This window comes from Erinaceus europaeus, chromosome 14, assembly GCF_950295315.1.
Source record: "Erinaceus europaeus chromosome 14, mEriEur2.1, whole genome shotgun sequence".
NCBI lineage: Eukaryota > Metazoa > Chordata > Mammalia > Eulipotyphla > Erinaceidae > Erinaceus > Erinaceus europaeus.
This window is the reverse complement of record NC_080175.1, coordinates 83,894,381-83,907,859: the sequence shown is the minus strand read 5'-3', so window position 1 is coordinate 83,907,859 and position 13,479 is coordinate 83,894,381. Positions and strand designations below refer to the sequence as shown.

At 35.6% G+C, this 13,479-nt stretch overlaps 1 long non-coding RNA gene across 2 annotated transcripts in view; it reads right to left on the bottom strand.

The window, feature by feature from the left end:
• Positions 1–913: 913 nt before the first annotated feature.
• The window catches only part of LOC132532681 (uncharacterized), a 54,377-nt gene continuing 41,811 nt past the window's right edge, over positions 914–13,479 (bottom strand). For both annotated transcript variants that reach the window (XR_009544588.1, XR_009544587.1), the window contains exons 4-6: positions 3,311–3,429; positions 1,515–1,665; positions 914–1,243 (exon numbers count right to left, since the gene is read on the bottom strand). This is a non-coding gene — a long non-coding RNA (uncharacterized LOC132532681). The remainder of the gene's footprint in view (positions 1,244–1,514; positions 1,666–3,310; positions 3,430–13,479) is intronic.

Below are 13,479 nucleotides of genomic sequence, written 5' to 3'. Positions count from 1 at the left end.
CAACTGCTGAAATAGGTTACAATTCATCAATGTTTCACCTTGTATTTTCCTCTTGTTTCTTATATTCTGCTTATGTGTGAATTCATCAGGTATTTATCCTCCTAGCTTATTTCACTAAGTATGATCTCCTCCAGTTCCATTCATGCAAGACAAGATCTGAGTAGTCTTCTTATAACTGTAACACTCCATTGTGTATATATATATTATTATACCATAACCTCATTGTTCACTGGTCTGTCTTGGGTGCTTGAATATTTTACAAATATTAGCTGCAATATATAGTATCATGATGAGCATAGATGTGTATAAATCTCTTCAGATAAGTGGTCTTGTGTTCTTTGGACAGATGGAAGTGCAATTGTCATATTGTACAATAAGCAGGTCTACTTTTAGTATTTTGAGGACTATCCCCATTGTTTTTCACAGAGACTGTAACAATTCACATTCCAACCAGCAGTATCAAAGGTTGTTTGTTTGTTTTACCACATCCTTGCCAGCTTTTGTTCTCATAGGTGTGAGGTAGTATTGAACTTCTGTCTTGATTTACATTTTTCCCAACAGCATATCTTAAAGTTTTCCTTTCTTCCTTACTCTCTAGTTTGTCACTCCAAGAAAAAGAATTCAGAACTATATCCTTGGATCTTAAATGATACACAGATTATTCATATACATATCAGTTAATAAACCAAGTCAATTTCTATATTTTTCCAGTTTATCCTTCATATGTTATCTTCATATTTGCAAAGTGGCAAAATTGTATTAGGGAGATGTTTCTCCTTGAATGGTTAAAAAAACTCCAAGTTTCCATTCTATAATGGATGTAGTTCAACAGTTATTTTATTACTGTTATTTGATTTGACCAACTACATTTAATTTTTTGATTAGTGATTTTATAATGATCAACAAGATTGTGGGATAAGAGGAGTACAATTCCATGCAGTTCCCAACACCAGAATTCCATATACCCTCCCCTCAACTGAAGGGTCCCTGTTCTTCATCCCTCTGGGAGTATGGACCAAAGATCTTTATGGGGTGCAGAAGGTGGGAGGTCTGACTTCTGCAATTGCTTCTCCACTGGACATGGGCATTGACAGGTCGACCCATACCTCCAGCCTGTTTTTATCTTTCCCTAATAGGGCAAGGCTCTGGGGAGATGGGGTTCCAGGACACATTGATGAGGTCATCTGCCCAGGGAAATCAAGTCAGCATCATGGAGCGTCTGCAACTTGTTAGCTGAAAAGCACTAAGATATAAAGCGGAACAAATTGTTTAATAATCAGGAACCTAAAGGTAAAAATATAGCAGATGAGATTTGGGGTCTTTATGTTGGAAGAAGCTAAGAAGCCTATTCTAAGAGGCTCAAGACTTTACTAATTTTTGCCCTAACCCCACAGATAACATGCAGGTGGCCTGAAAGTATTGTCTGGGAAGATAGTGTCAGAGTTGGAAACAGGACTAGAAATCTAGATCAGGGAAAAGAGTAGCTCCCAAATATGGGAAGAGTATATAAATACCTTTAGCTGTAAATTCCATCCTCTGATCTAGGGCCCAAGTCTCTTCATATTCAGCACAGGAGCCTGTGTAACTTCTGCATTCCTGTCAGTCTGAGGTCGATGACTTTTTATTAAAAAAATTATTGTAACTTCAAATGTGGGGGATTTTATTCTGAAAAATAAATGACAATGCTCAATTAAAACGGAATGGATAGGATAAGTTGGTACAAGTATATAAGTTATTGATGGTTTTAATTTCCTTTATGATCACTGTATTTTACTGGCCTTCAAAATTTCATAATTTAGGCAGGAAAAAAATTCATAATTTAATATGATTCAAACAAAAATGAGCTGTATGTATGAATTACCTTAGTATCTTCCAGCATAATCTAGTAACAAATAGATTGCATTGTTATAGAATTAATAACTCAGAACATTTCATCAGAAAAAGTTAGCTGAACACTGATATGAATATTATGTTAGCATTAAATCAGAATTCATTACAACTGGAAACCCATGTATAAAGCAAAATGACAGTTATTAATTGCTAAAATAAAGTGTTGTGGCATTTTACAATTAAGATTAACAATTTTGCCATCACACCAATCACTTTTGACACCTAAGGCTAAACTGTTTCCCTTGTTGCCAAATTATGACAATGCCAGCTCTTGTCTTTTTGCTGAAAAAGACATTTCAAAGAGTTGACAACTGATCCTCAGGAATCCGAAAGGAAATAGGTGTTACTTATCCACATGTGAGACTTCCAGGAAAGCCAAGAGAATTTGTAAGGCTCAATATTGCTGGAAATTCACTTAATTCACTCTGTCCTTCTCCCCAGTGTCTACACAGGAATGATTTAAGGATGCCGGCTGCCATGTCTTGATTTAGAACTAAGATCTTAATCACAATGAAACCCCTGTGTTGGCAGACCTTTCCTGTTATCTTCAAGAAGACCTCAGCAATAACAGGCACTCAATTCCTCTTGGTTCTCACAGAATCACCTTATGGTTTTTCTAGGCTGTCATTCTCTTTTTGGAATTTGTATTTAGACCAATTGGAGATAAAAATCTGAGTTTCGGGGAGCAGGTGCTAAGAAGCCCAGCAAAAAGTGAAGCTGCAGAGGAGCTGTAGAGCAATGTGGACTGAAGCAATCAGTTTTATTGCAGGATACTTTTTCTCATGCTACTAACAGCTGCTCAGAGGACAGTGGGGGGAAGCTACCCTGCTGAGCAGATTTGAGTCAGAGGATGGAAAATCCACCTCATTTCCAGGCTGAAGGGTCCCACATTAAAAGACCATAAAGCTAGAGTCATTTAAGTAGTAGAAGCTCCAGGGGTGCATTAACTCTCATTAACTCTGCCTTCTTACAAAATGTCTGTTAATACAGATCTCAAAAAAAAAAAAAAAGTTCCTTATCACTTTAACATTCAACACAGCATAGCAGAAATTTTTTTAATTTGACTTATTGCCTTAGACAAAGTGATTATATACCTCCCCTACACATAAACAGTTGATTATATGAAGTGAAAAAAAAGCACACTCTGTTCACTATCACTATTTATACATATGAAAATCAATGTCACCTTAAAACTAACATTGGCAATTTCAAACCTTTGCAAAGTAGGTAAAGTACTGATGTTAATGTTTATACTGGGGAAAAAAAGCAATGTATTGCCACACATCTACAGGCTTTTAGATATCTAGTTTGTAAGTTTGGAATATTTCTGTCCTGGAGAAATGCTATATGGTTACAAACTTGGAATATAAATTGACCTTTCAAAGTAGTCCAGTGAGTTAGATTGCCGGATATATGTCACCTTGTGAGTGGGCTACAGTCTTCATGGAGAGTCCTCAACTGATTGGAGAATTGTCTGTTCCTCCTGCTGTCAGTTGACTGTTCCCTTGAGAGACACAGTTTCTGGGTGCTGAATTGTAACTGTAAACAACGTGGGCAGAGAAGAGTGAGATCTAGAAATGTCTGGCAGCTTAAGGATCTGGTTTGCATGCCAAACAGCAGCTGAGACAATTGTGTAATAGATTTACATTCCCGAAAGGTATAGAACTTTAAAAAGAGAGAAAAGAGTAGGCACCTGCTGACAGTTTTGGAACTAGATAACACAATGCTTTGCAGCAGAACTTTCTTTTTTTAGTTTAAAAATAACAGGTAAGAATATTTTATACCCAAAGAAAATTGAAAGATTGAATTTATAATCAATATGTCAAACTGGATAGAATTATATAAATTTGACTATGCAATGCATTTGCTATTAATATTATATCAAAAATAGCATGTTATAAGATATATAGATAACTATATTCAGTAGTTATAGTACTTTGTGCAGTATATATACATTGTTGCAAGAAACCTTTATGAAAAATTTAATGTCCCCATAATATAAAAATGTGTAAAATGTTTATCTTATAGTAAGGAGTCTTTATTAGGTTGCTGAAATAGTTAGCACTAGCTATTTAAGTAAAAAAGTAGATCAATTAAATAACACATTGTTTACTGGATATAAAGTATTATGTTAAAATTAAAGTGACTGGAGACTGTTACTTTTTTAAAAAATATTTTACTTATTTATTAATGAGAAGTATAGGAGGAGAAAGAGAAAGAACCAGACATCACTTTCATACATGTGCTGCCAGGGACTGAACTCAGGACCTCATGCTTTAGAATCTAGTGCTTTATTCACTGTGCCACCTCCCAGACCACTGTAAATTAACATTTATTAACATTTTAAAATTGAACAAATTTAAAACTAAGAATATCATATATATTCTTAAATTAATGACTGATAGAAATATATGTGGTATCTGGGGATGAAATTTTAATAAAAATGTTAAAACTTGTTCTCTTCTTGTACTGTAATATAACTGATCTAAGTATGACTTGAACAATTTTCCCAGTGGATCTTTATTCACCTCTTTGTAGGAAAAAAAAATCAACACATTCATTACTTCCCAACTTCAAAACAGCTAGCAGGACTTCTAGCACATGCTTACTGAGCTTTAAGAACAAATCAGGTTTGGGCTAAAGATAGAGCATCTTCCTTGCTTCTTTTGGAACTATCTAATGTGATGTCTTTGACTCAGACAAGGAGTTTGAAGAGCTTTCCACTTAAAAACAGTGCAAAGAATTCCACAGACTGACCTGAGCACGCCTTGAAAGGTAAGGCAGCCCGTGTCCTTCCACTCCTGCCATCTGCTCTTACTCCTTCCTCTATCTGCCTGTTTCCCCTCCCCGTATCTCCTCAGAAGGCAGCAGTTGTTAGACAGTGTTCCTGAACTTACTTAAGCCTCAAGCTTGAAACTTCACAGAAACAGAAATGCGAATTCATAAACATCATCACCCTTCAATCACTTTGTGACTGAATCCTGGGGAAACCCTGAAGTGATTTGTAAACACACCAGTATACAGAAGTGTTCTCGATTTCACACCTTTTGTTCAATTATAATCAAGAGTAGAGTCCAGATGCTTATGCAATTCCCAACTTAACCCAACACATTTTGAAAATTACACAGGGCAAGGGTGGAAAGGAAAAGTAATTGGGTAGGCATGATGCTTCCCATATGTACCAGATTTCGAATCATTTTTGTATCAACCAGTAAAATAGTCCAGAAAGATGCCTATACAATACTGTCTTTCAAATCTATAAATCTATGTATTTATCATATAATTCTTCATCCCTTTGGAGAATGCAGTCTAGGGAGGGTTGGTAGAAAAGCTGCAGCAGATTACGAAGAGTACTACCAAATTAACATGATCATTTATACTCGTAATAAATATATCATCTTGCACACAATAGGTGCATAGTAATGCCAATTATACTTGACTTAGCTCAACGATAAATGACACATGAGCAATTTATATTCACTCGCCATATCTCTTTTTAAAATTTTATTTATTTACTATTGGATTGAGACAGAGAAAATGAGAGGGGAGGGGGAGATAGAGATGGGAAGAAACAGACAGACATCACAGTCCTACTTGACGACTTGTGAAGCTTTCCCCCTGCAGATGGGGACCAGGGGCTTGAACCCGGGCCCTTGCACACTGTGGAGGGAGCAACTAAACAGGTGCAACACTGCCTGGCCCCTCACTTGACATATTTATATATCTTGGGAATACAGACTCAGTGAAGTTTAAAGTTATGTGTTTTCCACAAAGGAAAACTGCTAACAACCACCAAACAGGAAATTTTATAATAAATACGAAGATCATCTTAAAGCATCCTACATACAATGGCCCATTTTATTTACATTAAAAAAACAACCCAGGAGACATAAATTCAAGATACCTAAAATATATGAAATATACCAAAGTATGCCCCCATCAACCTTACTCTGCACCAAAATTATCTGCCATCATTCTCACTTCTATTATAAAATGCATGTAATTTCAGAGGACCTTTGTATAAATGGAACTAAATATCTATAATGCATAGTACTTATCACTTTCCCCTTCATGATCTCATTTGGTAAGATTATATTTCCTTTTTGCTTTCCATCACAGACCAGATATTATAAGAGAAAAGCCTTTTTTAAAATGTACACATTTTGGTGAAGTCCTAAATTCAGTGCACATTCTGAAATGAAGTTATACATCATTAGGATTGCAGAGGGAGACCCCTTGTGCAGCCAAGAGAAGGATGATCTTATGACATAAGGTTCTCTTATAGGTTATTTAGGAGAAAGTGTGACTACAAAAGTAAAAGGAAAGCCAGGGGAGAAGAGGAGTGGAGGGAGAAAGGGATGGTAGGAAGGAAGGAAAGGAGGGAGGGAGGGAGGGAGGGAGGAAGGGAGGAAGGAAGGAAGGAAGGAAGGAAGGAAGGAAGGAAGGAAGGAAGGAAGGAGAAATGATTTACTAAAGTTGAACTGAAATATTCAATGGAGTAAAGGAATAAAGTAAGTTGATGCCCCAGTAGTCTGAGCAATTAATAACAGGCCTAGTATCTAAGCTTTTACTACAAAGACTCCACTTTAGTTTCTTAGAATATTGTACAAGTAAAGCTTTAAAAAAATGTTACTTGTATTTGCAAAAAGACCATTTGAAATAGATGGGTAAGTTTTATTACATTTTTTACAACACACATCTACATTATACACTTATTTCACTCTATCACACTATGCCAGCAAAAATTAGAGAAAACAGTTCATTTAAATTTAAGACAAACTTCATTATACTATATGCTAAATTTCATATTATTAAATTATGTATTATAAAATATTTACATTTTTACTGTTTCTGCCAACTACTTGCACTATTTATATTCATCAGCACCGAAGGAATAACTGACAAGTCATGGCATTTATACCTGAGTATTTAACATATCACTCCCTAACATCTGACAATATGGTATGATAAAAAGCATTGGTATGATTAAAAATAATAATAATAATGAGGATAAGGTTGATCAAAGTGTATAAGGTTCATTAGAAAACAAAGTGGGACTGAAAGATTAAAAGAACTAAATTAACTTTCTAAAATGTTTTACTTGCTTCCTTTAAGTGGATTTCACGAGAGAGAAAGAGACAACAGGTACCCTCAAATGCCTATGACACTACGATTGAGCCTCAGGTGTGTAAGTCCTGTTTCTAAGAGCTGAACTATTTCCCTTTGCACTAAATTAACTATTCTAATAGGTCCTTTTCTTAGGAAATGTTGAGCAAATGAGATATAAAAGTAATCAGAAATCTTTTTCGAAATGATTTTATTGAGGGGTTGATGATTTAGAGTACAGAGGGCGGGCCGGGCAAGTGGTGGCATATCCAAGAGTGCATATTTTACCTTGCATGAGGACCCTGGCTCACACACAAGCTTACAGTCCCCACTTGTAGGGGAGGAGATACTAGAGCAGTGCTGTAGATATCTCTCATTTTCTCTCCCTCTCTTTCCATGGTCAATTTCTCTGTTTCTATTAAAGAAAAAAAATAACAAAAACAAAAATAAAATACACTGGGAATAGTGGGAACATAGTCCTGGTGCCAAGTCCCAATGATAAGCTCAGTGGCAAGAAAAAAAAAAGTTTATGACACGAGTACAGTTTCTCATTTCCGCATTATAGGTGTCTGCAAAATATTCTTAACCATAATTTAAGTCCTTTTCCACTATCATGTATCAGAATCCCAACACCCTCTCCATCCCATCTCCTCCTTCTTTTCCCAGAGTCCTTTGCTTTGGTACAATACACCACACTCAGACCAAGCTTAACTTTGTGTTTTCCCTTTCTGTGATTGTTTCTTCAATTCCACATATAAATAAATCAACTAGTTTCATCCTATTCTTTTTGGCTTATCACACTTAATATGATTCCTTCAAGTTCCTTCCAGGGTGAGCCAGCAGAGATGACTATTCATTTTTTACAGCTGAGCAGTATTCCATTTTTGCATGTATACTACAACTTTCTGATCTACTCTCTGTCATTGAGAATCTGGGTGGGTTCCAGGTGTACTATTACTAATTAGCTACTATGAACATAGTACATAGACCTTTTGCATAGGTGTTTTTGTTTCCTTTGGATCAATCTGAATCATAAGGTAAGTCCATATCTAGTGTTCTGTGAGAAATCTCTAGTCTATTTTTCAGAAAGGTTAGAAATATTTACATTCACACCAGCAGGAGAGAAGACACCCTTTTCTCACACATCTTCACCAACTTTTGTTGTTTCTGTCCTTTCTAATATATGACATACACATAGGTATTTCGCTGTATTTATTTGCATTTCTGTTATTAAGTGACTTTGAGCAATTTTTTTTTCATAACTGTTGGTGTTCTGGATATCATGATAAAAATTTTATCCATGTTCTTCCCCCATCTTGATGGGATTGCTTGTTTTTCTTGCTGTTGAGTTTATAAAATTCTTTTTAAATTGTTTTTTATTATTATGTTTATTTATTTATTGGATAGAGACAGAAATTGAGAGAGGAGGGGAAGATAGAGAGGGAGAAACAGAAAGACACCTGCAGCACTGCTTCAACACTAGCAAAGCTTTCCCCCTGCAAGTAAGGGCTGGGAGCTCAAACCCAGGTTCTTGTACATTATAACATGTGCACTCAACCAGGGGCCCCACCACCTGGCCCCCTAAAATTCTTTATGTGTATTACTAATTAGTCCTTTCTCTAACATATGTTACAAGAATTATGGTGGCAAGAATGGTGTTAATCTATATTCCTATTAACCTATAGTCTTATAAATCACAATTCATAAGAATAATATAAGAATAATTTTTTCCTATGGGAAAAAATAAATTAAGGAATTTTTTAAAAGCCAGCCATAATAAAAAGTTGTTTTTCCTCCATGAGCATATTATTTATAAACTTAACAAGTCCATATAGTACAAAATAGAATTGTAAAAACCTTTTAGCAACATTTGAATGCAGAATTTTTTATAAATTGATATGTTTGTTTTTTGTTGTAAGTTTTAAATATTTTAATAATATATTAACTTTTTCCTTGGCAATTACCCTACACTCTACTGTATAGCAATAACCAAGTAAATGCTCACATTTGAAAAAAAAATCCATATAAAAAAGAAAAACTCCTCCCATTCTGTAGGGCATGATTCTGACTAGGAGAAAAAAAGAGAAAGTGAAAAGACACAAGAAGCAAAAAGGGTTCCATAGAGAGTGGGGAATTCCTTAGGAATTCCTTAGAACTCTCAAAATATAGAATGGAAACTGGGTTGAGGAGGAAGATCACCAGTATTGCATACAAGCAAATCACTGGGTTTGGTTCACAACAGCATCATAGTATCATCTGGAACCTGGTGGCTGAAAAAAGAGTTAAGATAGAAAGCAGAGCAAATTGTAATTTGTGGAATGAAACCCTATATTGACATAATTGGAAATTACCCAAATGAAACGGGGGGGAATCTTTTCATGTGATAAAATGTTAGAGAATTGTTTATCTTAATCATTTATTTTCCCAATAATGTTAATACATCATACCAAAAGCTACAACAAAAAACTTTCAATTTCCAGATTGAAAAAGAAAGACACAAGTTAAATATTTCCCCTTCGATCAAAGTGCTATGAACTTGAAAGGATTTGCAAAGTGGAAACAGGTGTAGTCAACTGTTGGCGTATTTTTAAAAATTGTTTGACACGTTATAATAGTGTGATCCAAAACATTGAAAGATCATAAATCACTTTAGACAGCATACTGTAGTCTTAGTTTTTTTCACAGTAGGAGTATTTTATAATACTCAAGAAAAGACTTATTGTTGACTTTTAATAATAAGTAACAAAAAAATTAAACTCATTTATTGCCATAAAAATATATTTAAACATTGACTAAAAAGTCTAGTCATTATAGAAGATAGACAGATCGATAGAAAGTCAACCTATATGTATGACTTTGGGGGAATCAGTGCAGTTTCCCCTGAAGAGGGATGGGGACACAAATTCTGGTAATGGGAATGGTATTGAATTACACTCCTATTATCTTACCATTTTGTAAATCACTAATAAAATTTTTTGTCGTTATTAAAATTTTAATCACATAACTTTAGTAACTCTAAAGAGTATGTTGGAAAAAAATTTCTATTGACATATACATTATATCAAAGTTTCAAAGGAAGGTGGGGAAAACTTAACATTAAAAATTTACTTTTGTCAGTTTTCTCTTGTTTGAGGTTTTCCTCCTTCTGATTCTATCAGGTTGCTGTTGCTACACAGGCAGTGATCTCATCTCTTTTTAAAATTAAATATATCAACAATAAAATTCTGGGTTTTTTAACATTGAACTAATATTTTCTAATACTTAGCGATACTACCAATATAGCCTACGACTTCATTTTCTCCCCAATATTTTAAAGGAACACTGTTATGAAATTTTCAAAGTCTGAATATATATCATGGATTGAAAGCATCCAAATGGTCTCTAGCAGGAATATATATAGCACAAAATTCTTTAAAATGCATATAATAACAGCTGGGATTTATAATAACAAATGAAAGGAAAGATAAAGAAAATATACAAATCATAAGGTTCAAGAATTACATAAATCTTTATGAAGTTTTATCATAACTCAGACAAAACTTATCCTTTCAAAATCTGCCAGATCACGCCAAATATCATACTCGGTTTTAAAGCTCAGGTACTTTGAAGTTATCTTTGAAGTCCGTTCAGCTTTAAAGATTTGGTCAGTACTCAGATCACGGCAATGTTTGCTTTAGGCCTATGTTCTCCTATTGTTTCCCTATGTCAGTCATTGTTTCTGCTTCCCTTATTTAAGAAAAGGTAGACATCTGATATCTCTTGTAACCAATATTTAAATAATGTCATAAATGCATGTTACATATAAATTATAAATAAATGTTACAATTTTGTAGAAAATGAACATTTTAATAGACAATAAAGGGCATATGACTTAATCGATTGCAAAGAGAAACCTTTTTTTTCCATAGTTCTTCCTCTTCAAATTCACTATACTTGTTTAGTTTTTCTTGTCTTTAGATAAAAGTGACCATGGATTGCAAACTCAGACTAACAGGTACTCAAAGGTCATTGTACTAAATATGTATATTACTCAGATTGATGTGGCAAAAAGTTATAGGAGCTACTCTCTGCCCTAATCCAGCTTTCTCATGCCTAAAACTATCTTCCCAAACAATATTTTTAGTCCACCTCCATGTTAGTTATCAAGCTCTAGTCATAGTTCTTAAACCTTTTTATTAAACAGTTTGTCCTTCTTTATATCTTACTTCCTTTGAGCCACCTAGTTGCAAATGCTATTGTGATTCCATCCTGATTCACCAGGGCAGATGACCTCGCCAATGTGTCCTGCAGCCTCACCGCTCCAAGGCCTACCCCACTAGGGAAAGATAGAAATAGGCTGTGGGGAGTCGGGCGGTAGCGCAGCGGGTTAAGCGCAGGTGGCGCAAAGCACAAGGACCGGCATAAGGATCCCGGTTCGAACCCCAGCTCCCCACCTGCAGGGGAGTCGCTTCACAGGCGGTGAAGCAGGTCTGCAGGTGTCTATCTTTCTCTCCTCCTCTCTGTCTTCCCCTCCTCTCTCCATTTCTCTCTGTCCTATCCCACGACGACAACAACAATAATAACTACAACAATAAAACAACAAGGGCAACAAAAGGGAATAAATAAATAAAATAAAATATTTAAAAAAAAAGAAAGAAATAGGCTGTGGGTATGGATCGACCTGCCAACTCCCATGTCCAGTGGAAAAGCAACTACAGAAGCCAGAATTCCTACCTTCTGCACCTCATAAAGAATTTTGGTCCCTACTCCCAGAGGGGAAAAATGTTAATGGAAGTAATAATAGGTGTATGTGAAACTTAGAAAGGAAGAGAAGGCAGAAACATAAAAAAATGAATAAAAAAATAGATAGGTAGATAGATAGATGATAGCTAGATAATAAATAGATAGATGATAGATGATTGATACATAGATAGATAGATAGATAATTAGTTATAGAAGTCAATCCATATCTGTGACCTTGAGAAAACGACTGCAGTTTCCAATAAAAAGAATAGAAATGTGCAACTTTGGTGGTGAGAAAGGTATAGCATTATGTCACTGTTGTCTGATAATTTTGTCAAGCAATATTAAATCACTCATAAAAAAAAGAAAATGCAAATTTGTTGAAGTAAGAATTTACCAAAGAGAGAGTCAATAGGATAGTGTGTGTGTGTGTGTGTGTGCGTGTGCGTGTGTGTGTGTCTTAGGTATGTGTAGAAAAATTGTTGATACTAAAGTCTTAAGAGTTGTTTGATGGGTTGGAATCTAAGAGAAGAGGAGGATGATAACATAGATGATGACCATGTAGCCTGATCATAAAGGCAAAGAAAGAGAGAGGTGGAGAGGGAGACAGAAATTGAAGACATCGTTAATATAGAATTCACTCAAAATTGCATTTACTCTCTAGGACAGTAAATGTTGTATCCTTAATCTATAGTATTTCCTTATTTAATTCTTTCAAATAAAGAAGCAAAGCAAGCTTGGAAATCATTAGAAGTAGTTTTATTGTTATTGTTGTTGTTGATTTGTATTAGTATTTGAAATATAGTTCAGAAGTTCTGGGACAAATGTAATTAGTGATATTTGTTGCAAAAAAATGTTCAATAAATAATACCAAGTGGGGGGATTTAAAATAAGTGTCAAAAGAAGGTTGGTTCTTATGGAACTTCAGAAATCAGTTTTTTTTTTTTTTTTTTTTTTCCTTTTGACCTAAGTTTTTTTTTTTTTTATTTAAGAAAGGATTAATGAATAAAAGCATAAGGTAGGAGGGGTACACCTCCACACAATTCCCACCACCCAATCTCCATAACCCACCCCCTCCCCTGATAGCTTTCCCATTCTCTAGCCCTCTGGGAGCATGGACCCAGGGTCATTGAGGGTTGCAGAAGGTAGAAGGTCTGGCTTCTGTAATTGCTTCCCCGCTGAACATGGGCGTTGACTGGTCGGTCCATACTCCCAGTCTGCCTCTCTCTTTCCCTAGTAGGGTGGGTCTCTGGGGAAGCTGAGCTCCAGGACACATTGGTGGGGTCTTCAATCCAGGGAAGCCTGGCCAGCATCCTGGTGGCATCTGGAAGCTGGTGATTGAAAAGAGAGTTAACATACGAAGCCAAGCAAATTGTTGAGCAATCATGGACCCAAAGCTTGGAATAGTGGAGAGGAAGTGTTAGGGGGGTACTCACTGCAAACTCTAGTGTACTTCTGCTTTCAGGTATATATTTTGCAGTAGTTTATGGATACGTGTGCACATAAGCTCTCTCTCACAGAAACTGGTGTATATCTAGGTTATGGGACTTTGTTAGAAAGTGAACCACCTGAGATGAAATTAGAGTGTACTATAAAAGGAAAGGTCTCACCCGAGTAATGAAGCTGAAGGGTTGTCATTCCACTCGTGAAGTCTCTGGACACAGTCTGAGGTGAAGCATGTTGAGGTGGCAATCGTTGCGTTGGTTAGGTTGTGATCGGCGGATGCAATATTATTTGATATGGATTGGGAGAGGCATACGG